General features: G+C 43.1%; 1 protein-coding gene across 2 annotated transcripts in view; it reads left to right on the top strand.

Annotated features, from left to right (window-relative positions):
• The first annotated feature begins 12,945 nt into the window (after positions 1–12,945).
• The window catches only part of SHANK2 (SH3 and multiple ankyrin repeat domains 2), a 349,291-nt gene continuing 334,859 nt past the window's right edge, over positions 12,946–27,377 (top strand). For both annotated transcript variants that reach the window (XM_033928600.1, XM_033928599.1), the window contains exon 1: positions 12,946–13,301. The gene's annotated coding sequence lies outside the window, so the exon portion shown is untranslated. The remainder of the gene's footprint in view (positions 13,302–27,377) is intronic.

Genomic DNA, 27,377 nt, shown 5'->3' with positions numbered 1-27,377 from the left:
GAGCAATGGTTAACTTTTTCAAGTCTTATGTACTCATGCCATTTATCTCCTCATTTAAAGCATATCATTTTCATTTAATTATCCACTCAAAGCAGAGACTGTAATAAAACATTTCCCTTCAAATGCCATGCAGGCTACATTAATGAACACCATGGAGAAGTTAAAACTGAAATCAACTTTTGTTACAGTTAAAAAAAAAAAGTGTTAATACCTATGTAAAGGTGTAAATAGGGAAAATACCATTCTCCATGGACAAGCAGTATAAGTCAGCCCCACTTTTGGTGACATCATCTACGTTCCCAATTCGGAATTGCTCTCCCAGAGCTCAGGTGAGGCTTTAGGAGCCTTGTACAGTGTCTTTACTAGCCTGACAAAAAAGGAAACACATTTCCCCCGGATTCTCTAACTCAGTGTCCCGCAAACATTCTCGCGCCGTGGCTACGACTCGAGGCATCCGGAAATGCACAGGTGTGGGTTTTTTTTGCTGACTTAAGCTGTAAGCTGAGTCCTTTACATGCTGCCTTAGGCTGGCTTTGAAAACAACTTGGGATTGTTCAGACTTTGAAGTTGTTGACAAAGGACGAAGAAAAGAAGTCTGTAAATCTAAGCCCACCGTAAGACTTAACATAATGCCACTGGCGTTCCTTGAAGCTTTTAAAAATATCGGTGTTCAGGATCCCATGAGAGACCTCCCACAAGACTCTTCTGCACTCCTGTCGGAAAATGAATAGCAGGTGTCCCGTCTGGCCGCGTTTTGAAATCTGATGGAACGCGGTGCACTGTGATACGTAGATGTTAAAAAAAGAGAAACCCCAGTTGCCTTTCATATGGGCAGTGCCACAGAGAAAAGCCTCTCCCATGGCAATCGATATAGGGGGGGGGGGGGGGGTCTCCAAGTTATTTTGTTTTCAGATGCATCCAAAATAAATTTAACAAAAGTACTGTAAACAAGAAAAAAAAAAAAAAAAAGAGAGAGAGAAACATACTTACTTGTTTAGCACAGGCAAGAAACAAAATTTTTCTGAGACTACAAGAACTCAACAAAAGTGAACCTGGATAAGGAGAGAGTATGACCTCAGAGGAGAAAAGTTGAACTGGGAAACGGTGGTGCCAGGGAAGAATAAGCGGATAACGTAACAATGTATCGGAGCCAGAGACCCAGAGAATGTTCTGGAAAGGATTTTATATCCAGTTCAGATGACCCGTCCAGGTTTTTACCACGCTTCAGATATGATCAGCAACTCCGCCTTCATCGTCCAGAAATCACCATGCGCTGGGAATTTTCCATCAGGTCATGCCAGGACACAGGCCTGGAGCCTTTAGTCTGTGGCTTGTTTCCTATTCCCTAGTACAGCTGAAGAAGGTAGAGGCCACTACTGACCCTAACTTAATAATTTTTATTTTCAATTTCCCCTCCGCATCCAAATTTACAGCAACCAGCTCGACACACACACACACACACACACACACACACACACACACACACACACACACACACCACTCCCTACCACTGCCTCCAATGATCCCCCCCCATGCTTCTGATGACCTCCTGACCCCACTACCTTGTTCACAAAGGCTGACCAAAGAGATGCCTATACCCTCTGGCCAGCAGGCCCGCTTCTTCAAAATGGTAGGTCTTCACCTCCCTGGCGCATCCTGGGATACACCAGGAAGGGCCTAAGGCTCTGATTGGCTCAGATATCTAATGCCTGTCCCATAGGAGAGGTCTTAAGCAACCTGGGCCCCTCCCATTGCAGGGTTTCAAAAGAACCTCTTGTCCATGGCGTCTGCCTCTACAATGACCAGACTAGATATGCTGGTGAAAAGGAGATTTTAGGTGGGGCTTGGGGGTCTCTGGTTTGTTTGTCCTATACTTGGCTCGCTTTTATTACATACGAGGGGGTGCTGAAAAGTTCTCAGCCCAACCAACCAACTTCCTAAAAATTCTGAGCAATATTTTTGCCGCTGTAGCTGAAAAGTGTTCTCTTATTTCGTCAAGTGCCAATGTGCAGAAACATTTTTCGACATTGTGCGAGATCATTGATTGAACCATATCCACGTCATTCTCTTCTTGGTTGGGCTGAGAACTTTTCAGCACCCCCTCGTAAAGCCCACTGCCTGCCATATATTCAAACAAATGATGTCTTTTGTGTGGCACACATGAACATTTTTGGGGGGACCTGTGATACCCATTGGCTTTGTTTTAGAATATAAGATATAATGGCAATGAAATCAGCATCAGTTTAGCCAAAAGGGGTCTTTTATTCAAGTGCAGTAAAGTTTTTGTACCTAGCCCATTGAATATCCAAGAATAACACTGGTGGCAGTTAAAACAAATGTTCACCATCGCTGGCTGAATATCGACCCCCTGAATTTTTTACAGCACTCGCCTACAGGCATCAAATCAGCTCTGAGCATATAGTATATTGAAAGCTTAGATAGAGCTGTAATATTCTATTTAGTAAATTTTAAAAAAGTGTTCTATTTACTCTCCTAGCAAATAAGAAAATTTATTGGAATGCTAAGTACTTTCAGCTATGGTATTCTTTTACACCTGATTTATTTTCAAGAAACGGTATTGAATGTATTTGTTAATTAGCAAACATATTATTTTACTCTTTAGCGAGAAAGAATGTTCCAGAATATTCCTGCACTGTTTAAAGCCTTCTGTCAACGCTTTTGCTCTATCTGGGAGCACTTTTGGATGGACCTTACTCCGCGTGCCCACAGTAGACTCTTAAATCTATGATTATCTTTTTTTTTTTCCCTCTCTCTCACACCTGCTCTTGATTTGATGCTGTAATGTGGGTTTGTGGGGGTGGGGGTGGGTGGGAGGGGGGAGGTTTGGGGCAATGGTGTGTTTTGTGCACATACTTGAGAATTTTGTCGTTCGCTTTGTATTATTTGCTGGCACTTTATTGCAAACTTTTAATAAAAATATTTAAACATAAAGCCTTCTGTCAAAACTTTCATAAGTCACTCATGCAAGTTAATAATTATCAAGAGTTTGAATAGCATGTCAATGAGATAATTTTCTAAAGTACATTGTAAATATTGGCTATGAGCAATCATTTGATATTACGATTAAACACCACTAGGTCTAATAACTGTTTGCCCTTGAGAGTCTCATAAAATGAATGCTAACATGGAATATTGAGAAGTAGAACGCTAAAGTGACTTCGGATTAATAAGGCAAGTTCAGCTAATTTGTTCTTTTAGTTCTAGCTTTTTTTTTTTTTTTTTTAAGACTCAAAAGTCTTCGTAATGACTCTTTATACTTCCAGCTTAATGAAAACAGAGCTGAGGATGTAGCTTTAACCACTGCGCCACACTTTCCCATCAAAAAATGTTCCAGATTTGAACCCTTTCCATAGGAGAAACTCAACACATTTGCAACTGGTTTTCAAAAGCTCTGCTTGCCTGCTGCCTCTGTCAGATCACTGATGAAACACATCAAAAAAGCAACTTTTAACCCACCCAGTAATGCAGGCTGGAATATGGGCTTTGATCACCATATTCCTTTTCTCTCTCTCACTCCCTATCCAGCAGGGGAACATAAATCCAGCACATGGTACGCCTGCTTTGGTCTGAGTTACTGTTAACAGTGAAGCTCTTTTTATTTTGTAGAGCATGACGGAATGAAAAAAAAAAAAAAAATATGGGTCATTAAACTATCCTTGTGCTATCAGCAAGTCATAAAGGTCTGTCATAAAACTACAGCTATGAATTGTGATTTTTTTTTTTCTCTCCTCCTATTTGCTTTTGGCTGCCTGACTCTGCTGGCTGCAGTACTAAAGGAAGATATCTTACTCCTCGGCACCCTGATAACAGAGAGATGTCACCAGCACATGCACAGCTGGACATCTGCAATGATGGTGCAGTGGCACCAAAAATGCATCACTGTAGACTGTCTCCTGTCCTGCCAACAGTTGCCAAGGGTATAGGAAAAAATATTATATGCCCGACTGCTGAACCAACGATGATTCGTTGGCCAAGATGCAATTAAATTTTCTACAAACTGGTAATGCGGAACTGAAATGCCAGCACTGGAAAAGAAAGATGAAATAGGCAGCAGTATACTGACTGTAGTGTGTTAATTGGTCTGAGATTGGGTTTCTTTAAAAAAATCTATTCTAATTTTGTTTTCCAAATTGTTGATGTTGCATCATCGGTATAATGTAATATCTCGTAAGTTAGCTTAAAAATACAACATAGTAAAACTAAGTACAATATCCTTAAGAAAACTAAAAGACACAAGTATTTATTTATTAATTTTATTTTTAAAATTTCTATACCGTTTAAAACTAAACGGTATACATAATTTTACATACATAAAATTGTAAACAACATAATCAGACAAGCAAATAATCCTCAGAGAACCATCTATAAAATAAAACGAAAAGCTTTTACAAAGGCCCTCTATTACTAAGGTGTGCCGGCGCTAAAAACCACGCTATGGTTCTGTAAAAAGGGGGAGGAGGGTTAAGGGCTCCTTTTACAAAGGTGCGCTAGCATTTTTAACGCACGCACTGGATTAGCGCAGCCAAAAATCTACCGCCTGCTCAAAAGGAGGCGGTAGCGGCTAACGCATGGCAATTTAGCGCATTAAGGCCCTAGCGTGGCTTTGTAAAAGGAGCCCTAAGTGTAACCTTGGTTTGGGGTTTTGTTTTGTTGGGGTTTTTTTTTTTCCATCTGCAGTTTTGTCTGTAATCTTGGTATCGCTGAGGGTTGGCTGTACATACACCCACACACATACACTCTCATTTTCTCTAAATGAAAGTTTATGAAACATTTATTTGGAACTGCAGGATAATGACACCTGGCCAAGGAATTTACAGAATTATAACCATATTATGTATTTGTGAGTGACTGTGTAATCAGGCTTCAGCGAAAGAGATATGGCTTACGTTTCTTTGCACACTTGCCAACACTGATCGGATGGGATTTCAGTGCAAAGTAGTTTGAATATCGATTGTTGTTTTCAAATCAAACTACTTTGCACTGAAATCCCATCCGATCAGTCGTTGGAGAAAGTGACTGACATATGCACATAATAGTCCACAGAAAGAGGCTTGAGTGTGCGCATGAGCATCAATCATAGGTGTGCCTTACAGGAGCGCCTCATAGGCGCACGTCATAAGGGGAGAGGAGGGAAGGGTAAGGGCAAAATGTGAAAACGTCTTTTTTTACACTGCTTCAGCGGGACAAGTGCTCCCCTCATGCAATCAGAAGCCCCCTTCCAAATATGATGCACTTCTACCTCGCATGCAATGGGCAACCTAAGTTTGGATGCATGCAACTCAGATGCGCCTTCAACACACGCAACTGAGCTGCATTTTTAACACTGCCAGTACCGCCGGATCGGTTGATAATTTTGGAGCGTTAAAAGTAGGCGCTTCATTTTTTTACATCAACAGGCAATGTCAGAGCATTGCTCGCAGCTCTCATTTTAATATTAATGACCTCATACTACATTTGCATGGCAGAGTTGGAGGCTGCTAGGAAGCACGGAAAAGACAGCGGTGAGCCATTATGTGCATCGTTAGGTAAAATATTTCGACCCTAAACCAGTATGATGTGGTTTAGCGTCGACCGTTATATGCATGGTAGAATTAGAACAGTGAGGCCTCAGTACTCGGCAGACTGAAAGAGAAAATCTTGTAAAATCTCAGCCCTGAAAACAGTGATGGAAAAGCAAGTAGCCTGCAACCGGGTCCTCCTTATGGGCTTAAAGCGACACCGGCTGTTGTGAGCCCAGTAATTCCATTTCCAAGGGAATACACAAAGGAAAAGTTGGTCGCTGTTCCTTTTGCTAGATGAGAACGGAAATCACTTCTGTTTCAGAACAATATATCAAGGAAATCACAGACCCAGAAACTATAAAGCTGATTCAAATTATAGGTCTCTTTAGATTTGATATGGAGACTACTTATAAATCTTTTCTGACGTCCATAAATCATTGCCGCTCATAAAGAGAAAAGAGCAAAGGAAGGTAGATGATTTTAATTTTGCAAACTCATTTTATGATTCCCCCTTTGGCTGTGGGTGTCATAGCAATATACTATTCAATGGTTGGAAATAAAAGTTAACAAATGAACCCCCCCCCTTTTTTTTTTTAGGAAGCCGCATTAGCATTTTTTAACACTGACCGTGGCGGTAAAAGTTATGATGCTCAAAGGAATTCTATGAGCATCAGACCTTTTACTGCAGTGGATGGTGATAAAAATCCCTAATGTGGCTTGTTAAAAGGGGACCTTAATTGGCAAAATACCCATAATAGGTTCAATAATTGAAAAAAAAAATAAAAAATATTAATTGTGCAATAGGCACCTATTGCATGGTGCATAGCAATGCCTAATACCTAAGTGGGCATTTTTGTGGGCGGAGCATGATATAGGCACTGGTAAGCACAAGTCTCCAAAAATTTAGGTGCCTGAAATGTAGGCCTTTTAAACCCTCCTCTACATTTCAGGCACCTAAGTTTTTACTTAGGTGCTGCTAGTCCCGATTCTGTAAACGGGAAATTCTGTAAAGGGCGCCTAACTTACTCCCACCCCCCCCCTTTTACAAAACCGCACTGGCCGCAGCGATAACAGCACCGATGTTCATAGAATTCTATGAGCATTGGAGCTGTAACCGCTGTGGCCGGTGCTAAAAACCACGCTAAGATTTTGTAAAGGGAGGGGGGGTTGTTAATTGGTAAAATGTCCTTAATAGCCACAATAATTGGTTAAAAAAATTAATTGGGCGATAGACTCTAGGTCCATCCAGTCCGGCGACCCGCACCCGCGGAGGCCAAGCCAGGTGTTCCCTGCTGAGAAACCTTGTTTACTCATATCCCCCAATGTGATTTGCAAGAAGGTGTGCATCCAACTTGCTCTTGAATCCCAGAATGCTGGTCTCCATCACGACCTCCTCAGGGAGAGCGTTCCAAGCGTCCACCACTCGTTGTGCGAAACAGAACTTCCTAATATTTGTCCTGGGCCTGGTGCCCCTCAGTTTCAGTCCATGACCTCTTTGTCCGAGTCACATTTGACAATGTGAATAACGATGTTTCTTGCTCTATTTTGTGAAATCCTTTTAGTATTTTAAAAGTCTCTATCATGTCTCCTCGCAGTCTTCTCTTCTCGAGGGTGAACAATCCCAGTTTTCCGAGGCGTCCTTTGTAGCTCAAATTCTCGATACTTTTAACTAGCTTCGTGGCTCGCCTTTGCACCCTCTCCAGTAGGGTTATATCCTTCTTTAGGTAGGGAGACCAGTGTTGAACACAGAACTCCAAGTGTGGTCTGACCATTGCTCTGTAAAGCGGCATTATGATGTCCGCCGATCTACTTGTGATTCCCTTCTTTCAATAAAAATATTAATAAAAAAAAATAATAATAGTAATAAAAAAATCATTCCTGACCTGGTGTGCAGATATTGCTGATGGCAAGTCCACAGGCCTGAGATAGTTTTGATCCATTAATATCCCTGTTTATCCCCTGTTGTGAAACACACCTGAGAGATATGAGAAAAAGAACACCGTTGCTGTGATTTCTTGTATTATGAAAGTCAGGCTATCGTTTATCCACAACTGATAATTACAGGATAGCTTGATAGGATGTCAAAGAGAAGATTTTTCCAACTAGAAATTAGGCTGTCACTGTGGAAACCTTCCTTACCACGAAGAGAGAGCTGAGTGACATAATCTCTGCATTTCCACTCCACACGGAGAGGCTGATAAAGATCATTTCTCTTTCTATTATGTTATGCACATGAAAGAAATAGTGCAGTAGGGACATTCCTGCAAATAAATCCACAGATGGGAGGTCTGCTTTTTAGTTTTACGTTGTTTTATAAGCAAACATGATTTTGCCATTACTGCACTACCTCCTGTATATAATGGAGCAAAGAGATGCACAGATGTGGTTATACAGCCTGACAAACTTGTCCCATTATTATTCTCAAACATTAAATTGCTGATCTGTTGTTAACGATCTGTAACCTATCGTTGAAGTCGTCTGTAGGACCTGAAGATTGGATGGTGGCCAGTGTTACGCTGATTTTTAAAAAGGGTTCCAGGGGAGATCCGGGGAATTACAGACCGGTAAGCCTGACCTCAGGGCTGAGGAAAATAGTGGAAACAATTATAAAAAAATAAAATTGTGGAACATGTAGCTCTGGAAAATAAGGAACTACTTTTCTGAATCTGACTTCACCCAATTACTCCCGCTTGGACTACTGCAAAGCCTTATTCAATGGTCTCACAGCGAAGAACGTACGACGCCAATTAGACTACGCAAATACCTCCATGCCCACAATCCTGTCTCCCAGGCTTTATCATCGGTTCACCGGCTGCCCGTTGCCAAATGGGTCTTCAAGGGCCTGATGCTAGTGCTCAAGTCCTTGCAAATGCATGACATGACACTGCTCCCTGTGATTCACAATACAACGTAACACATAGGAAACTACATTCTCGACACCCTTCACAAGGAAGTGATGTTATTTTTGAGCTACTGCGTAATCTCTGCTAAAATGAGAGTCCAAGGAGTAGGAATTGCCTAGTGCTTAGAATATTGTCATAGAAACATAGAAATTGACGGCAGATAAGGGCCACGGCCCATCCAGTCTGCCCACCCTAATGACGCTCCCCTGCCTTTACTTTGCGAATAGATCCCACGTGTCGATCCCATTTGGCCTTAAAATCAGGCATGCTGCTGGCCTCAATCTCCTGAAGTGGAAGACCATTTCAGAGATCAACCACCCTTTCGGTGAAAAAGAATTTCCTGGTGTCACCGCGCAGTTTCCCGCCTCTGATTTTCCACGGATGTTCCTCTTGTTGCCGTGGGACCCTTGAAAAAGAAGATATCCTCCTCTGCATCGATGCGGCCCATGAGATACTTGAACGTCTCGATCATGTCTCCCCTCTCTCTGCGTTCCTCGAGCGAGTATAGCTGTAATTTATCTAACCGTTCTTCGTACGGGAGATCCTTCAGTCCCGAGACCATCCGGGTGGCCATTCTCTGGACCGATTCCAGCCTCAGCACATCCTTACGGTAATGCGGCCTCCAGAATTGCACACAGTATTCCAGGTGGGGCCTCACCATGGATCTATACAAAGGCATAATGACTTCAGGCTTAAGGCTGACGAAGCCCCTGCGTATGCAACCTATGATTTGTCTTGCCTTGGAAGAAGCTTGCGCCACTTGATTGTCTCGCAAACTTTCCAGCCAGCGGCACACTAAATCCAGTGCCCCGGCCGGAAGGCACCCAGAAGTGGACGGAGGCCCATCTGTGAAGAACTAAGGCCAGTACTGGGCAGACTTGCACGGTCTGTGTCTGTATATGGCCCTTTGGTTGATGAAGGGCTGGCGAAGGCGTCAATGGCTGCTACGGTGTAGATGGGCTGGAGTGTGCTTTGACAGAGACTTCAGTAGTTGGAGCCTAAGCACAATACCGGGCAGAGCTTTGGATTCTTGCCCAGAAATAGCAAAGAAGAAGAAAAAATAAATTTTAGGTTGCATCAGGTTGGGCAGACTGGATGGACCATTCGAGTTTTTGTCTGCCGTCATCTACTATGTTACTAAGTTATCTCGATAAGTTATGTGGGCAGAGGCCGCCACCCTGCACTGCTCCGACATATCATTGGCTTAACTCCTGCTTCTGATAGGTACACTCCTGTTGCTTAAAGTCTATTTAATTTCACATAGGGGATTCAAAGCACAACTTTTATTGCTAAAATTATTGGGCTAATGATTAGAAGAGTTTAAAGTTTTCAACATGCTAAGGAGATACTCCCTAAAACATCCTTTGACTTGACTCACATTTAAAACATTTTTTTCCTTGCTACAAGATTTAATACAGATAAAATGTGGATATCATTAGCGTATTGACAGATGAGGAGACTGGTGATAGAGCCTGCTGCTTAAATTAATAAATAGACATGTTGGGTTATTATAATTATTGGATCTCCCACTTTTTTAAAAAAAATATGAAGGAACTGTAAATTGATGGTGGCTGCAAAGATATTCAGTGGTACTATCTGGGCAGTGCCAAAGCAGTCTGAAAGTGTTCAACAATGTTATGATAGTGCCACGGCAGTCTCGGTACAGACATTCCGTGGTACAACACTGTGGGTGTATTTATATTTTTTAAGCAGTCTAGAATTCCTACTTCAAAATAATTAAACACAAACAATCTTCTCAGACCTCAACGATACCATCCACCTCGGCTCCAAAGACTTCATTGCTGACAGGGATTTACGTTATCGTAGTCGTCATCGGTCTCTTTATAAATTTTAATCTTCAAAATAATTTTCTATACGCTAACTAGAAAATCTTTTAAGATTTTTTTTTTAATCATATTTTTACTTATCTTAAAAGATGTAAACTCTGTTCTGTAAGAATTTGATCACAGACTATTTCTTAAAACACACACACAATTAGTGACCACCTCGTTGTTAAACCAACAGTTCTATCTGGATAGAAAGTAACACCGCAGAAAACATTTCAACTTCCCCAGATCCTACAACCTTCTAACTAAACTATCTATCTTGTAATGACCCTGATACATTGTCCAGATCCCCCCGAAGTAACCCATGCAACTTTGTAGCTCTCCTGGAAATGTCCAGATAACCTCTTGCGTAATCCGCCTTGAACCGCAGGGTCATGGCGGAATAAGCCACTAATGGAATGTAACAGTGCCACGACAGTCTGTAAAGATGTCCAGTGATGCCATCTGATAGTAGACTGCCATGGCACGATCTGGACTGTACATGACGGTCAGTAAAGATGTTCAGATATCGTTCTCAGCTGTGTTTATCCAGGTTGCAGGCACAGCTATGTGCTTTTGAATATTAACCTCTACGTGTATGTGTACTCTTGGGGGTACATGGACCACCTGTTGGGGGTATACGGCCTGGCCGCCGCTGGGATCCCTGCCTGCCTCTCGCTGAAGCAGCCATCGCCACCCCCAAAGCCGACACTGGGGGGGCAGCAGCAACTCCCTGCAGGGGATGGGCCATGGTGCGTGCAGCGGCCAGCCCACAAGCCTTGCCCCCAACGTCAATTCTGACATCGGCGAGAAAGTCAGGGGTGGAGCTTGGGCGGGACTGGGGCGGAGCTTGGGTGAGGGTACTCAGTTGGTATTTGTTAGGCTTAGGGGGCACTTGGCATGAAGAAGTTGAGAAATACTGTACTAGTATGTATTAACAAAGCAGGAAAGGATGAAACGGTTCAGAGAGGCACTGGATTTATTCACATTTGCAAAATGATTGTGCCTTAATATTCAGTAGACCCTGAGCTTCCCCAAATGAATATCCAGTGCTTTATGGCACTGATGTATCTGATCACATTTTATATCGTTATATGCAAATCTGTGTGCTCTATACTTTCCAGTAATGCTGAACATATAACATAGATAACATAGATGTGGCACATTGCAATTAAGTCCCTGCTCTGTTTCTTTCCAGTCCATTTCTTCCTCTTGCCAGGGGTGGCCTATGGCGGGTGCCGAGGGATATGGAGCCAAGTACAGAGACTCATTGCTCATGTAGATAAGTCAACAGGAGTTGAAAAACAGGCAAGCGGGGGCCTTTGCTGAAGTGGGATGGCCCTGCCTCCTGCACAGAAAGCGAGTCCTGATCCGTGAACCCTGTTTATTTGCATGGCTCATTTTTCTAGGAAAGTTCCTTTCACAAAGTTACCAAGAAAACACAAGCAACATTTATTTGGTGATTTGTTACCGACGGGGAAAGGGTTGGAATTAGCACCCTTTCAAAACCTGTGGGCAGTTAGCTTCACTTTCTTAAAGCTCCAGGTCCGATTGCTTTCTATCCCAGCCCCTCCTTCTCGGAGTAGAGGAATGACCTACGGGTTAGGAGCAGCTGCCCCAGCAGTAGAGAAAAGCCAGGCTCGTAAATAACAAAGGCATCATACTATAAGACCTTGCGGATAAAAACTGGGACATATTCCCGACTACTACAATGAGCGTCGGGAGCAGCACGGGCCATTCAGCGCGGCTCTCTGTGCTAAAAAAAACTGCTAATGCGGTTTCGTAGAAGAGGGGGGTAAAAGTGGCGCAGACATCAGGGCAACAGTTTTGCCACTTTTAGTCTCAGTATAGAGAGGGAGAAGCATTAGGGTCCGTCGGAGCTCAAGTGTCATGGAGGTCTGTCAAGAGCCATCACCTATGCTGAGACTAAGGGCTCCTTTTACGAAGCCACGGTAGCGGCTTTAACACGTGTGACTTTTAATCACGCGCTACCCGAAAAACTACTGCCTCCTAAAAAAGAAGGCGGTAGCGGCTAGCGCGTCTTGGCAGTTTAGCACGCATTAAACCGCTATTGCGGCTTCGTAAAAGGAGCCCTAAAGGTGGCACGGAGCTCGGACTTTTAAGGACGGGCAGTTGAGATCCGCGAGCTCCGCGCTTTAACCTATGCCGAGCCTAAGGCCTCCTTTTACGAAGGTGCGCTAGTGTTTTTAGCGCGCGCTAACCCCCGCGTTACACGGAAAATACTAACGCACGCTCTATGGAGGCGTTAACGCGTAGCGCGCGCTAAAACCGCTAGCTCACCTTTGTAAAAGGAGCCCTAAAAGTGGTGGGGTGCTGGTTAGTCTATTTTGCATTCTGGTTCTACTTTGTTGTCGTTATTCCACGGTTGCCTGGACTTTGCAGGTTGCTTTTCCGTTTGAAAATAAAAATTGATTGAAACATACAAAAAAGGGCCTAACCCCCCCCCTTTTTTTATTTTTTTTTTTTAAAAAAAGACGTGGGGGTTTAGATCCGCGTTTTACCCTTTCCCTTTTTTTTTTTTTTTTGTTTGTTTTATTTTCTTTATAACCCGCTTTTTTCCCTAAGCGGCTCACACGTGTAAACATACATAATAACATGCATTGTTCTGCTGAGCGCTAACTCTCGCTCGCGCTCGTCCCCCCCCCCCTCCCACCTCAACCTCGCTGCAGTGAGCGCGCGCCACCCGCAGGTGCGACCAGTGTGGGATTTGGTGGCTGAGCGCGCGCGCGCCGGCTTCACCCGCAATTTGCGCGCGCGCTTGCCGCCAGAAGCCAGCGGCTCGCGCCGTCCGCCGCCGCTGTTGTGGCTTCCGCCGCTTCTCTTTCCTCCAGAAGTTTGCTTTGGTTTTATCCGCGCCCGCTTTGGGGAAAGTTCGTCCAGACCGACCGGAAGAGCTTTTTTTTTTTTTTTTTTTTTTCTTTCTCCTCTTCGCTAACGGACTCGGTGCCCTGCCGGCTGGTCGCGCGCGAAGGCGTCTCCTCCGTGGCAGGAATGTGTGAAGTGGTCGGGGCGCTGCGAGCTGGAAACAGGTGAGAGCCGTCGAGCAAGTTTCCCTGGGGGGGAAGTTAAAGGGTTTAAGAGGTTTCGGGGGCGGGGGCGCTATGTTCACGCCCTGCTCCTGCTTTTAGCGCTGGGACCCAAAAAGTGGCGCCTTGCCTCTTGATTTGGAGCATGTGGAGCTTTCTCACACCTGCTCTGGATCAGCAGCCTCGTCTTCTCACATGTCCCCTAGTCCTACTATTTCCTGAAATGCTAGGGCAAGGGGGCATGCCATGAAGCTACTAAACAAACCTTGGGTCATTAAAGAATGTGGTAAAAATCAGCTTAGCAGGGTTTAAAAAAGGTTTGGAGAATTCCCTAAAAGAGAAGTCCATATTGCTTATTCCTAGGATCTGTTTTGGGACTTGGGACCCGGATTGGCCACTGTTGCAAAGGGAATATAGTAGGCTTTATGGACCTTTGGTCTGTCCCAGTATGGCAAGGTTGCATTAAGAATTGCTTGTTAAGGTCTTTTATTTCTTAGGGCATTCTTGCCATTCATAAGAGCCAACTTTTCACAATGATTGGGGGATGCTAAACTGGCATAGAAATGACCTATCCCTAGACACGCTCAAGGAGTTTGCTCGGTATTGGGGGGTGCTTAAGCCCGGCACAGAGCTGGCTCTTCAGATCTTTTCCTGTGGATAAAATCTCTGGAAGTTGGAACTCCGGTGTCAAAGTTGCTTTGAGCATACCTTAGCTTTAAAAGCCTGATGGTGAAAGAGATGTGAGCTTGCCTGTAGGTGCTTTGGGTTTTAAACACCCAATTTAGCAAACTCTTGAGCTAAAAAGTTCTCTGGTGCAGGAAGAAGTTGCAGGTATTCCAGCGATTATGATGTCACTGAACATTGTGGTAATGATGGATGACTGTCCCTTACTCCAAGCTTATAAATACCCTCATGGAGTTCTTCATGTTTGTAGCAAGTGTAAGTTTCTGTTTATTTGTACTTGGTTCCAGAGTTAAGCAAGATTGCTAATGACAAAGTAAATATTGCTTGTGGGCTGAAGTCCATCACTGCGCTTATTTGCTTTAACTGGATTCTCTAACAAGGGTTGCGTCCCTTTGAAACGAGTTAGGGTCGAGCCGTGCTATGAAAAATGACCGCAGCCAGTCAAATCCTTGGTGTGTGCTAGAAAAAGCCATCTGTTAACTTTAGTGGCTCTGTTACGAAAGAGAGGTACGATTTTGCAATTATTGAGTGTTTAACTGCATTTCTAGGGACTAGCACCTTGCGGTATATACGGGAGGTGCACCCTACGTTTTAGGCACCGGGCAGACGCCCCACAAAGGACAGGATCACTTGTAGTGTGAGTTCTTTATACCAATTTTCAAGACGTGTTTATTATAAGTATATATGCACATCGGGATAATGCAGGGGCAGGCCATTCCGGTCCTCGAGAGCCACGGGCAGGTCAGGTTTTCAGGATATCCACAATGAATGTGCATGAGATAGATTTGCATCTCCTGGAGACAGTGCGTGCGAATCCATCTCGTACATATTCATTGCGGTTATCCTGAAAACCTGACCTGCCCGTGGCTCTCGAGGACCGGAATTGCCTGCCCCTGGGATCATGCATAGAAGTGCAAATCTTACAGAGTAGACCAGAACATTCACAGTAACAAAAAAGTGAAAGAAAGGACCATCTGCCCTCTTTCTTCACACATTGAGAGGTTTCTCATTGAAAATATACTTGAAAGCATGCCTGCTAAAAATGTTGTTACCTATTATTCTACTCTTATTTTGTTTTCATAAGAATAAGATATTCTGTTGCCGTTCCATCTTTGACCCATAAGATCTCAGATGTTACAGAAACAGACTTCCAAGGAACACAGATGGCAGAGAGCACAGCAAATAGAACTGATGCCAGTCTTTCCCTGACAATGCTCTAGCAGGGAATACATTTGTATTGTATCACTGGCAGTTCTGCATTCGGATAAGATCGTATTACCTTGTGAACATTACACAGGTAATCTCCCAAGGTAAATCGCCTTGGGAGATTACAGGAAACCTAAACATTTTGATGATTGTATATAAAAAAAAACCCCCACCAATCACACTGACTCTAAGAGTTGAATAATTTCTTGTCATAAATATTTTTGTGGCATTTGAGTCTGAGATAGATGTGGGGGAAGCCACTGCTTGCCCTGTGATCAATAGCATGGAATGCTGCTACTCTTTGGGATTCTATATGGGATGCTGCTACTCTGGCATTCTATATGGAATGCTGCTACTCTTTGGGATTCTATATGGAATGCTGCTACTCTTTGGGATTCTATATGGGATGCTGCTACTCTGGGATTCTATATGGGATGCTGCTACTCTTTGGGATTCTATATGGGATGCTGCTACTCTTTGGGATTCTATATGGGATGCTGCTACTCTTTGGGATTCTATATGGAATCTTGTTACTCTTTGGGATTCTGGAACCTTGCTACTATTTGGGTTTCTGTCAGGTACTTGTGACCTGGATTGGCCATTGTAGGAAACAGGATGCCGGGCTAGATGGACCCTTGGTTTGACCCAAGTATGGCTATTCTTTTGTTTTTATTTATGGTTTGGGGTTTGCTTGTTTTTCACTCCATGGGCAAGCAGGATAAGTCAGCCACACACTAGCGATATCTGATGGTGCTTTGAATGAGTTACGGTAATTCTCTTAAAACTCATAAAAGCCTGGAAGACCTTTCTGACCATGTGCATGCGCGTTTCTGCTCCAGTCTATTCCATCCACCCCTGCCTAACTGGTGGATCCTCATGCTCGCCTTCTCTTACTTTGTTCCTACCATCCCTTCTTCTAATATCTATATATCAACTTGTTTTATTTTATTGAAATCACTTATAAGTCTTCTGTCAAAAACAACATGCATTAAGCTTTCCCAAGAGAATGCAAAAACTCTTTTTCTTCAGCAAATGTGGTCTTTTCTTGCTCATGGCTCCCCGCATTTTGAAGTCTCTCTCTCTAGCTTTTGCAATGTTGACATTCTGCAACCGCAGTGGAAGGCCTCCTAGAATGCGATTCGTCAGTCACTCGCATGTTGCCCTCTTTGAAGTGCTTCCACCACTGAAATACTGCAGCACGACTAATTGTTTCGTCGCTGTATGCTTGCTGTAACATTTCAAGAGTTGCATTACTGCTCTTTATCTAAGAACTTTCAATCAACGCGTCTTCATCGGGGGGTCCGTATAATGGTGGGGAAGAAAATATACGCAACAATTTTGCCTGGTCTGTGAGCTGCAGTCTTTAATTAGGCTTGTGTTGATCAACACGAAGATGTGTTGATCGAAACACAGGCCGTGTTGGGTCCTTTTATCTACCTTAGGTGGTCTTTTTGTGTGCAACATATCGTTTATTGTAATAAACATTGCCTACATCTTGTACAGTGCTCTGCAGTCTTATCTTGTTTTGGGATCCCCAGAGTAGCAACATTCCATTCAGAATCCTAAAGGATAGCAAGATTCTGGAACCCCCAAAGAGTGCAACATTCCATGCAGAATTCCCAAAGAGTAGCAACATTCCATGCTACCGATCCAGGGCAAGCAATGGCTTCCCCCATGTCTCTCTCAATAACAGACTATGGACGTTTCCTCCGGAACAAGATGGGTGGTACGTGGTCATTGATATTTGAAAGCCTCATTGCTCTAATGAATGACTTGATAAAATTAAAATATTGGCATGCTTTCTTTTCCTAAGTTCAATGGCTGCCAGCTCCACTTCTCTGTGGAGCTTTCCATAGTCAATTCACACTTTTGATATACCAAGCCATTCCTTATTTCATTTCCTTTTTTTGCTTGCAAATGTGTTTTCCTGAAAAACCTAAGTGGATCATGCTGACGTAAAAAGAAAATAATTTTCTAAAAATGGAAATATGGCCTTCTTTTTGTTTTTATAAAATATAATCTAACCCAGTGATTCCCAACCCTGTCCTGGAGGAACACCAGGCCAATCGGGTTTTCAGGGTAGCCCTAATGAATATGCATGAGAGAGATTTGCATATGATAGAAGTGATAGGCATGCAAATTTGCTTCATTCATATTCATTAGGGCTAGCCTGAAAACCCAATTGGCCTGGTGTTCCTCCAGGACAGGGTTGGGAACCACTGATCTAACCTTCACTAAATCTTTAAATGTCTTTAACGCAAGCTGCCTGTAGGAGGTACTACAGACACATGTAGGCTCTTATTACCTATCACACCCAAAACAAGTATAAGATTGGTTACAAGGACATACCTCTCATCCTGAATTTTCACAGATGTTGGTTAAAGAGAACGACATCAGGGCAGGCTTATTGTTTATACAGCTAAATTGCTGAGTTAATTAAAGGCTATTGAAGTATATTTTCCCTCGGAACCATTGATGCCTGGTGGTTGCAGCATCATACTTGGGATATAAAGAACTCTTGGTAATAGTTTTTGAGGTTTCTGTGTTTTGCAAATAAAAGGCTTTTTAATTAAGGTTATACAATCATTGTAAGCATCATTACAGGACGAGAGCTCTTGGAAAACAATTAGGTACTGTTGTGTGTGAAACCGAAATGACATCCATTGAGATACAAATTGATTAAAGGCCCGTCAAGGTTTTGCCAAACCTGCTTTGCTTATCTTGTAGACTGCACTTACATGCCAGGGAAACATTCTTTTCAGAAGATTTCTTTTAATTAGACGTAGGTCATGTGCTACCATAGCTTAGAGGGAAGTCTATATCCTAGCAGAGAAGCATGTGTGGCACAGTGGCTAAAGTTACAGCCTCAGCACCCTGAGGTTGTGGGTTCATATCCCATGCTGCTCCTTGTGACCCTGGGCAAGCCATTTCATCCCCCATTGCCCCAAGTACATTAGATAGAGCTCCCCTGGGAGAACAGTATAGAAAATTGAATAAATAAATAGTGTAAAAAGTGTCTGTCTCTGGTAACCAGAGCTGGTATTGTGATGTCATAATGCTTCATTCCACCAGTGCCTGAGAGCCAACCTCATCAGTGATGTCACAGTGGCTTCATTGTCTGTACTTGGCTCACTTTTGCTACATTTTGATTTCTAGAGTGGTGCAGTTGTGAAGTCAAACCCACGCTGCTTCTTGTGACCCCATTGCCCCAGGTACATTAGATAGATTGTGAGCCAACCGGGACAGACAGGGGAAATGCTTGAGTACCTGAATGTAAACCACTTAGGCTATAGAAGTGGTATAGAAATACTGTAATAAATAAATAAGCCACATTAATACTCGTATAAGGCTTCGAGTGATTCTGGACACTATTGTAAATGTTTTTGATTAATTCAATGAATTTGAAGGCAGTAACATAACTGCTTACAAAAAAGTGCTATTATGTATTAGCTGGTGCTCTTCCTTGAGTGCTAACCCAAAAAGGAATGATTTTTCACTCATAATACACCTTATTATGCACCCTCTACTCGATTCAGGCCTCTTTGCTCCAGGTGCCAGCGGTAAAAGAGGCTCATCTGCAGTGGCATAGCAAGGATGAGTGGCGCCCGGGGCAGCGGTGCCCCTCCTCCCGCCCTCTTCTCTGCCTCCCGCTCCCTCCTTCCCTTCCGTACCTTTTTCATTTTTTAGGAACAAGCAACCTCACGTACTTGCTTCCGGCGTTATGTCGGCTATCCCTCCGATGTCACTTCTAGGCGCGGGACCTGGGAGTGATGTCGGAGAGAAGCAACGCCAAGGTGGGCAGCAAGTTCACAATGGGAAAAATTGAAAGAAGTATGAGGGAAGGGAAAGGGCGTTCACATGCGACAGGGTCGAGAAGGAGCAGGGGGAGCGGACAGGAGAACGTGTGCCGGGAGCGTGGAAAAGCTCCGGTCCTGGTCCCGGTAGTTTGATACGGCACAGAGTAAATGGAATTTATGAGCAAAAACAGAATACGTGAAAAAAACTAAAAATACTAAAGATAAGTAATTTCCTGTTAGCTCTTTTCAAACCTCTGAAGTGGTCTTTATTCAGATGTGGGGTTGGAATGAAGGCTGAAAAATTATCTAGGGTACTTGACCTGATATAAGGTGTATAAATTGCTTGTGTGAATTTTATTTATTTATTTATTTATTTTTGCCTGTTTTCGGCCCCAACAGCAAAAAGGAAATTGTTTTCAAAATTGTGCTAGGCCAGCGTTATCCTGGGAAGATGGGATACAAAGCTAATTATTAATTTGTTTCATTTCATGTAGCACAACTAACTTGGAATACGCTCCAGCTCTGTTACTTACATGAGAGTTTTTAATTTTTAAAATTGTGATATTACTGCAGATGGCATACCGGGAGTAATTGGTCCCCATGGTGCATTTAAGTTTAATACAAAACCAAAATCAATAATCATTGACCCATTTCTTGATTGTTACTATAGCTGCTTCTGTGTGATCTGCCGAGAAAGGAAATTTCCCACAATTACAAAAAGCAATTGTAAAAAACAAACCGTAGACTTATTTTTGCAGTACTTTTTGTATATAACCTGAAAAACAGTGTGGTTCTAGTGTCTCCAGTAGAATATTTTTGTTACAGAAAGCTAAAATTCAGCAAATCTGCAATAACTCTGTTTTTCCTTAGGTTTTTCCTTCCTGTTTTACTATGATTTGTGCAGCACAGACAATTTGTTTGCAAAACTGTACGAAGGAGAAGTTCCTGCTCTTTGGGACTTAATCTTGTTAAACCATGTAGAAAAGATCTGTAATAAAAAAAAAAAAAGAAGTAATTAAAAGAAGAAAGACCAAATTAAAATACGGAGGCCATGATAAATTGGGAAGAACTAAAACAGGTGGGTTAAGAAGGAATAATTTTCCTTATTATCTTTTGGACTGCACTTACATGCCAGGGAACATTCTTTTCAGAAGATTTCTTTTAATTAGATGTAGGTCGTGGGGAGGGGGTGAGGTGGGGGAGGCAGGGGTGGTATGGGCGGAAATGGGGGAAGGGGGGATGGGGGTGCCACTGCCTCAGTCGCCTCTCACCCTCACTATGCCAATGATTCTACCCAATGTTTACACTCATTATAAATTCATAATTGTCTTTTTCTTAGTTATTTCTGGTCCATTAAGCATAAACTCTGCCCAATAGTGTCTTTAGGTTTCAGCTACTGGATTCGCCATCGAAGCTCACTTCAGCCCAGCCAAACCATCTCATTTGTGGAATACAGACTGCAGAATCTGCCCAGCACCATCTTCGTGTTCCAAATTACTGTAATTCCCATTGAAGCCCTCCCCAGCCCATTCTAAACCAAGTTGCTTATGTGGATCACAGACTGTGCAGGTTTACCCAAATACCAGCCTTGGTGCATCAGTTTATACCATAAGAACATAAGAATAGACTTACTGGGTCAGACCAATGGTCCATCAAGCTCAGTAGACCGTTTTCACGGTGGCCAATCCAGGTCACTAGTACCTGGCCAAAATCCAAGGTGTAGCACTATTCCATGCTACACTTTTTTGAATTTCGTCACTGTTTTCCTCTCTACCACTTCCTCAGGAGGACATTCCAGGCATCCACCACCCTCTCTGTGAAAAATAATTTCCTAACCATTACTCCTTGGTCTCTACCCACCCTGCAAACTCAATTTATGTCCTCTAGCTTTACCATTTACCCTTCTCTGGAAAATATTTGGTTCTATGTTAATACCTTTCAAGTGTTTACATGTCTGTATCATATCTCCTCTGTCCTTTGTCTCCTCAAGAGTATACATATTCAGGTCTTTCAGTGTCTTATGGCTTAAAACCCCCTACCATTTTTGCCACCTTCCTCTGGACCACTTCGTTGTCTTATATCCTTTTTACAGATAGGGCCTTCAAAACTGAAAACAATACTCCAACCTGTACAAGGGGTATTAATACCTTCTTTCTTCTGCTGGTTGTGCCTCTCTCTATGCAGCCCAACATCGTTCAAGCTACAACCACCACCTTGTTGCACTGTTTTGTCGCCTTCAGGTCTCAGACACTTATCACCCCAAGGTCCCTCTCCCTAAGGTTCAGCTCCCTAAGGTTCTTACTCTCCAAATGCATCACTCTGCACTTCCTACATGCCTCCAGACAGTCCATAACATAGTAACATAGTAGATGACGGCAGATAAAGACCCGAATGGTCCATCCATTCTGCCCAACCGGATTCAATTTAAATTTTTTCTTCTTGGCTATTTCTGGGCAAGAATCCAAAGCTCTACCCGGTACTGTGCTTGGGTTCCAACTGCCGAAATCTCTGTTAAGACTTACTCCAGCCCATCTACACCCTCCCAGCCATTGAAGCCCTCCCCAGCCCATCCTCCACCAAACGGCCAGACACAGACACAGACCGTACAAGTCTGCCCAGTAACTGGCCTTAGTTCAATCTTTAATATTATTTTCTGATTCTAAATCTTCTGTGTTCATTCCACACTTCTTTGAACAGTTTTACTCTCCACCACCTCTCTCGGGAGCGCATTTGCAACAGTCCATTCAGAATCCTAAAGAATAGCAAGATTCCGGAATCCCAAAGAGTACCAAAAGATTCCGGAATCCCAAAGAGTACCAAAAGATTCCGGAACCCCAAGGAGTAGCATAGTAACATAACATAGTAGATGACGGCAGATAAAGACCCGAATGGTCCATCCAGTCTGCCCAACCTGATTCAATTTAAATTTTTTCTTCTTAACTATTTCTGGACGAGAATCCAAAGCTTTACCCGGTACTGTGCTTGGGTTCCAACTGCCGAAATCTCTGTTAAGACTTACTCCAGCCCATCTACAACCTCCCAGCCATTGAAGCCCTCCCCTGCCCATCCTCCTCCAAACGGCCATACACAGACGCAGACCGTACAAGTCTGCCCAGTAACTGGCCTTAGTTCAATCTTTAATATTATTTTCTGATTCTAAATCTTCTGTGTTCATCCCACGCTTCTTTGAACTCAGTCACAGTTTTACTCTCCACCACCTCTCTCGGGTCCAGAATACGGCCATATGACTGCTTATAACAGCACATCGATCAGATCATATTTCTCCTCTCCTACCCCAACAATCATTGCCTTCCTGTTTCTTTTTGGGATCAATTCAAGGCTCTTGTCTTGGCTTACAAGGTCCTTCACACGGGCGTTCCATCGATATCTTTCTGCGTTGATTTTGTTTCACGCGTTCAGCCACTTCTTCTTGCCTTTATCCGTCTTTTTTTTTGTTTGTGCCTTGAGTCCACGCGTCGTCCCACAGTGTTCTTCTGTATTGTCTCCTACTTATGGAATGCTCTTCCGTCCGACTGTCTCTCTGAGCGGTCGTGTTTCTGTTTTGAAATATTGCTGAAAAGACATCTTTTCAGATTGGCCTTTCCAAATTTTTATTCGTAATTTTCCTGACACTATGGGCTCCTTTTACTAAGGTGCGCTAGTGTTTTTAGCACACGCTACATTGCCATGTGTGCTAACCCCGCGCTATGTGCCAAAATACTAATGCCAGCTCAATGGAGGCATTAGCGTCTATCGTGCATGCTAAAACCACTAGCACAGCTTAGTAAAAGGAGCCCCATAGAGTCTAATGCACTGATATTTTTTCCCCTCCTTTATTATGCATGGCATTCCTTTTTTAACTCTTGAGTTTTATTTTAAAATTTTGGTGTACAGTGCTGTGATTATACCTGAAGGGCAGCATATCAGGTTTTAATAAATTAAACTAAAACAGAAGTATTTCAGTTTTAGAATTTTTCTGACATCAATGTACATTTAAACCTTGTTTGTACTTCTGAATTGAGTGAATTTGCGCTCTATCCCTATTATAACAGGGACGATTAACGATGTTGTTTTGACCTGTCTAATGTTATATAATAATCGAAGGGAAATAAGATTTTATGTATGTGATATGGAAACTGCATAGTTGTATGCGGTATATAAATTTTTTAATAAATAAATTGCCTCAGTTTGTGGGGAAACCCACAGGCTAAAAATAGTGCAAGCCACCTTTTAGCCCAGCTTACACCCTCTCCCACCCTTTCACAAAACCGTAGCACGGTTTTTAGTGCCAGACGTGGCGGTAACGTCTCGAGTGCCCTTAGAATTCCTATGAACACTGGAGCTGTTATTGCTGCGGCCGGCGTTAAAAACTGCGCTACAGTTTTGTAAAAGGGGGGGACCAGTTAAAGGGCCCCATGAAGCCCACATCAAAGTAAATACAATGAAATACAACGAAGCACAGTATACAGAGAACCACAAAAATATACACACCTGACAAATTACAGGCATTAAAAAAAGGAAATAATTTTAACAACTTTGCAGAGGTACAATATAACTGCTACATATTTTGCAAATTTCATTGAATTTAATGGTAATATAATGGTCGAGGTCCCGCGTCATACTGTCGGGCAATGTGCTTTTGCAACATAGTAGGCAAAAGCACATTGCCTGACAGTATGACGCGGGACCTACTCTTACTGGAACGTTGGTCCTCGACTTGGCAACTAAGCTTCAATGTCAAAAAGTGTAAAGTCATACACCTTGGCAGTAGAAATCTGTGCAGAACTTGCACCCTAAATGGTGAGACCTTAGCTAGGACTGCAGCAGAACGAGACTTAGGAGTGATCATTAGTGAAGACATGAAAACTGCCAATCAAGTAGAGAAAGCTTCATCCAAGGCTAGTCAAATGATGGGTTGTATCTGTAGAAGTTTCGGCAGCCGGAAGCCCGAAGCCATAATGCCGTTGTACAGATCCCATGGTGAGACCTCATCTGGAATATTGTGTACAATTCTGGAGGCCACATTACCAAAAAAGATGTGCTGAGAGCTGAATCGGTTCAGCGAATGGCCACTAGGATGGTCTCGGGACTCAAGGATCTCCCGTATGAGGAAAGGCTGAGTAAATTGCAGCTACACTCACTCGAGGAACATAGAGAGAGGGGAGACATGATTGAGACTCAAATATATCAAGGGCTGTATCGAGGTGGAAGATGATATCTTCTTTCTTAACCCTTTCAGGACCATAAGGATCGTAGGCCAATTTTTGTGGTTTTGACGACATTTTTATGGTAAAAAGGGCTTGCAGATGCCAAAAAATTGATTTTTTTTTGTGAAATATCATTATTTTTTTTAAAAAAAAATCACACTTCTGGCTTATGGACAGTGTGGCAAGTGAATCTTCTCGTCAATCTGGCAACGACGCTAATGAATGAATGTCGGAACCAGTTTGTTTACATAAAGGCAGTATCCTATGGAATCCGTACATATCAAATTTAGAACTGTAGACTATCCCAATCAAAATTTATAGGATTTTAAAGTTATGGGACAAATATGTCCCTTGGTCCTGAAAGGGTTAAAGGACCCACGGCCACAAGAGGGCATCTGCTGAAAATCGGGGGCGGGAAATTTCATGGCGACACCAGGAAGTATTTCTTCACCGAAAGAGTGGTTGATCATTGGAATGATCTTCCACTGCAGGTAATTGAGGCCAGCAGCGTGCCAGACTTTAAGAAAAAAATGGGATAGGCATGTCGGATCTCTTAGGGGAAGAAGTTAGGGGGGTGGGTCATTAGAGTGGGCAGACTTAGTGGGCCGTGGCCCTTTTCTGCTGTCATTTTCTATGTTTCTATAATCAAACATAGGGCTTCTTTTACGAAGGTGCTCTAGGGCTTTAACGCACGGAATAGCACGTACTACATTGCCCTGCGCACTAGACCTTAACGCCGGCATTGAGTTCTAGAAGCGTAGTGCGCGGTAATTTCCTGTGTGCACTAAAAACGCTAGCTCACCTTAGTAAAAGGAGCCCTTAGCAAGTGTCAAGTTTGAAAAAAAACACCTATCCCTTTCAGGGATAAAATTTGTGAATATTTAGGACCTGATTCTCTCAGTTTTTCTTCTATTCAGTGTCGATGGATGAGGACCTTGATGATCGCTTTACGTATATGCAAATCCTATTGCTGGGATATAGGGTTAAACTGCGGGCAAAACAACTTTACGTAGCCCGGAATTTCTGATTTTACTTCTTCGGTCCCTTCCAGTACAACAGCAAAATATAGTATCATGTTTGTTAGGCTGGCACCAAAGAAATGTCATTGCATGTTTGTGCTAGATTAATCTTGGGGAGAGCATGAAGGTGGATGGTAATATAATATTCATGACAAATTTGGACCGGTGGCAGCACAATGTACTTGTCTTGTGGGAGCCTTGAGGCTAATTTCCAAGCTGGACTCTTGCTTCTGACTGGAACTGAGGATTGCAGAGACAGCTTTTGCAGGGGGGTGGGGGGGAGAGAATCTTTGCCATTGGTCTTCCTCTAGAGCCACTGGCTGACTCAAGTGTGCTAGCGCTGGGTTCCAGAAAGAACCATGAGTTTTTGCACCTCAGCCAGAGAACTGTAAATGCAAGAGATGGACTGGTCAGGACGGGGAGAGGACATTTCGAAATATATGAAAAGGGCAAAAGCCTGGGCACTGATGAAGATCTGTGCTTCCATAGCCCCATTGGGGCAAGCTCGGATTAGCTGGGAAGCTCAATGATTATGAGCAACCTGTTGACTGAAAGCATCAAATAATAAAATCAGAAATGATATGAGTTTTGCATGGTCTTCACGAAGGGGAGGACATTGAGCACCAGTGCAGAGTATTAGATAGGGAAAGGTTTGCTTTGTTTAATGCTTTCTTTAGCAGCCGCTGAACATTACAGACAGGAGCATTTAATGATATAGACCCCATGCCTTGACAAAGATAGGCGAAACGCGTCGGCAGGGGAGCGATAATTGCTGATCGCTAGAGAAAGCAATGCAGTATATTCAATAGAATTAGAAAAAAAGAAAGAAAAAAATGAAAAAATGAAAAAAAGAAGTGAAAAAGAAACAAAGGAAAAAGCTAAGTGATTATCATACATATATAATTATCAATTTAAATGACAATTCATTAAGTCACAGGGGTTGAATGAAGATTTTAAGAATCTTTTGAAGTTTGTCTTCAAAGGTCTTACTGACACCCCATGAAATAATATATTTGCTTACCACTGAAAAATAGTGCATGCAAATTGATTTGTCTTGTGTTCACTATCAGATTAGTCGATATTTGCACAGACATCTTTAGCTAATGCATTCATTATGAATAAGCTAAACAGAGCTAAACGGAGCACCCTATCAGCTGAATGATGGATAATTATGTAATGAGGCAGTAATGAGAGCTGATACACCGCAAGCTTGTTGCTGAGTCGATTGGGGAAAATACAGCATTTCGCCCAGAAAATGAATGTTTTCCCTTTTTTTAATTGGGTTTTCTTTTACACTGTCATGCACACTGCAAGTGTGATATACAAGATTCGGTGCAGGCACAAGAACGAGAGGGCATTCGGAAAAATTAAAAGGGGACAGATTCAGAACCAATGCTAGGAAGTTCTTCTTCACCCAGAAGGTGGTGGACACCTGGAATGCGCTTCCAGAGTGCGTGGTAGGACAGAGTACGGTTTGGGGGTTCAAGAAGGGATTGGATGATTTCCTGAAGGAAAAGGGGATAGAAGGATATAGATAGAAGATTACTATACAGGTCCTGGTCTTGATGGGACGCCCCGTGAGCGTACTGCTGGGCGTGATGGACCTCTGGTCTGACCCAGCAGAGGCATTACTTATGTTCTTATGACATCCTTGGTCATCTTTACTCATTTTCTGTTATTACATTGAGCTGGAAAGTGCACTGAGCCGAGAAGCATCGATCCAGGTGACCATTGTCTATTCTAGTTTACATTTTGCATGGTGTGTCTGACAAAAAAACAGTGTTCTCAATACTGCATTAGCCACCATTTACAACACCCCCCCCCCCCCTACTAGCAGCAATAATCCATACAAAAGACATTCTTCAGCTTAACTCTGACACCGGCAGTGTAACTGACCTCCTTTTCTACAAAACTGTGCCAGTAGTTTCTAGCGTGGGGAGCCGCGCTGAATGGCCTGCGCTGCTCCCGACGCTCATAGGAACTCAATGAGCGTCGGGAGCAGCGCGGGCCATTCAGCGTGGCTCCCCACGCTAGAAATTGCTAGCACAGTTAACGTAGAAGCGGGGGGGAGGGGAGGGGAGGGGAGGGGGTCAGTCTATAGTCCAGTAGTGGTACATTGGGAGCATGATGTTGACTTACTCCCTCTTTTACTAATATGCGCTAATT

The sequence above is a fragment of the Geotrypetes seraphini genome, chromosome 19 (genome assembly GCF_902459505.1).
Source record: "Geotrypetes seraphini chromosome 19, aGeoSer1.1, whole genome shotgun sequence".
Taxonomy (NCBI): domain Eukaryota; kingdom Metazoa; phylum Chordata; class Amphibia; order Gymnophiona; family Dermophiidae; genus Geotrypetes; species Geotrypetes seraphini.
This window is presented reverse-complemented; position numbering and strand designations above follow the sequence as displayed.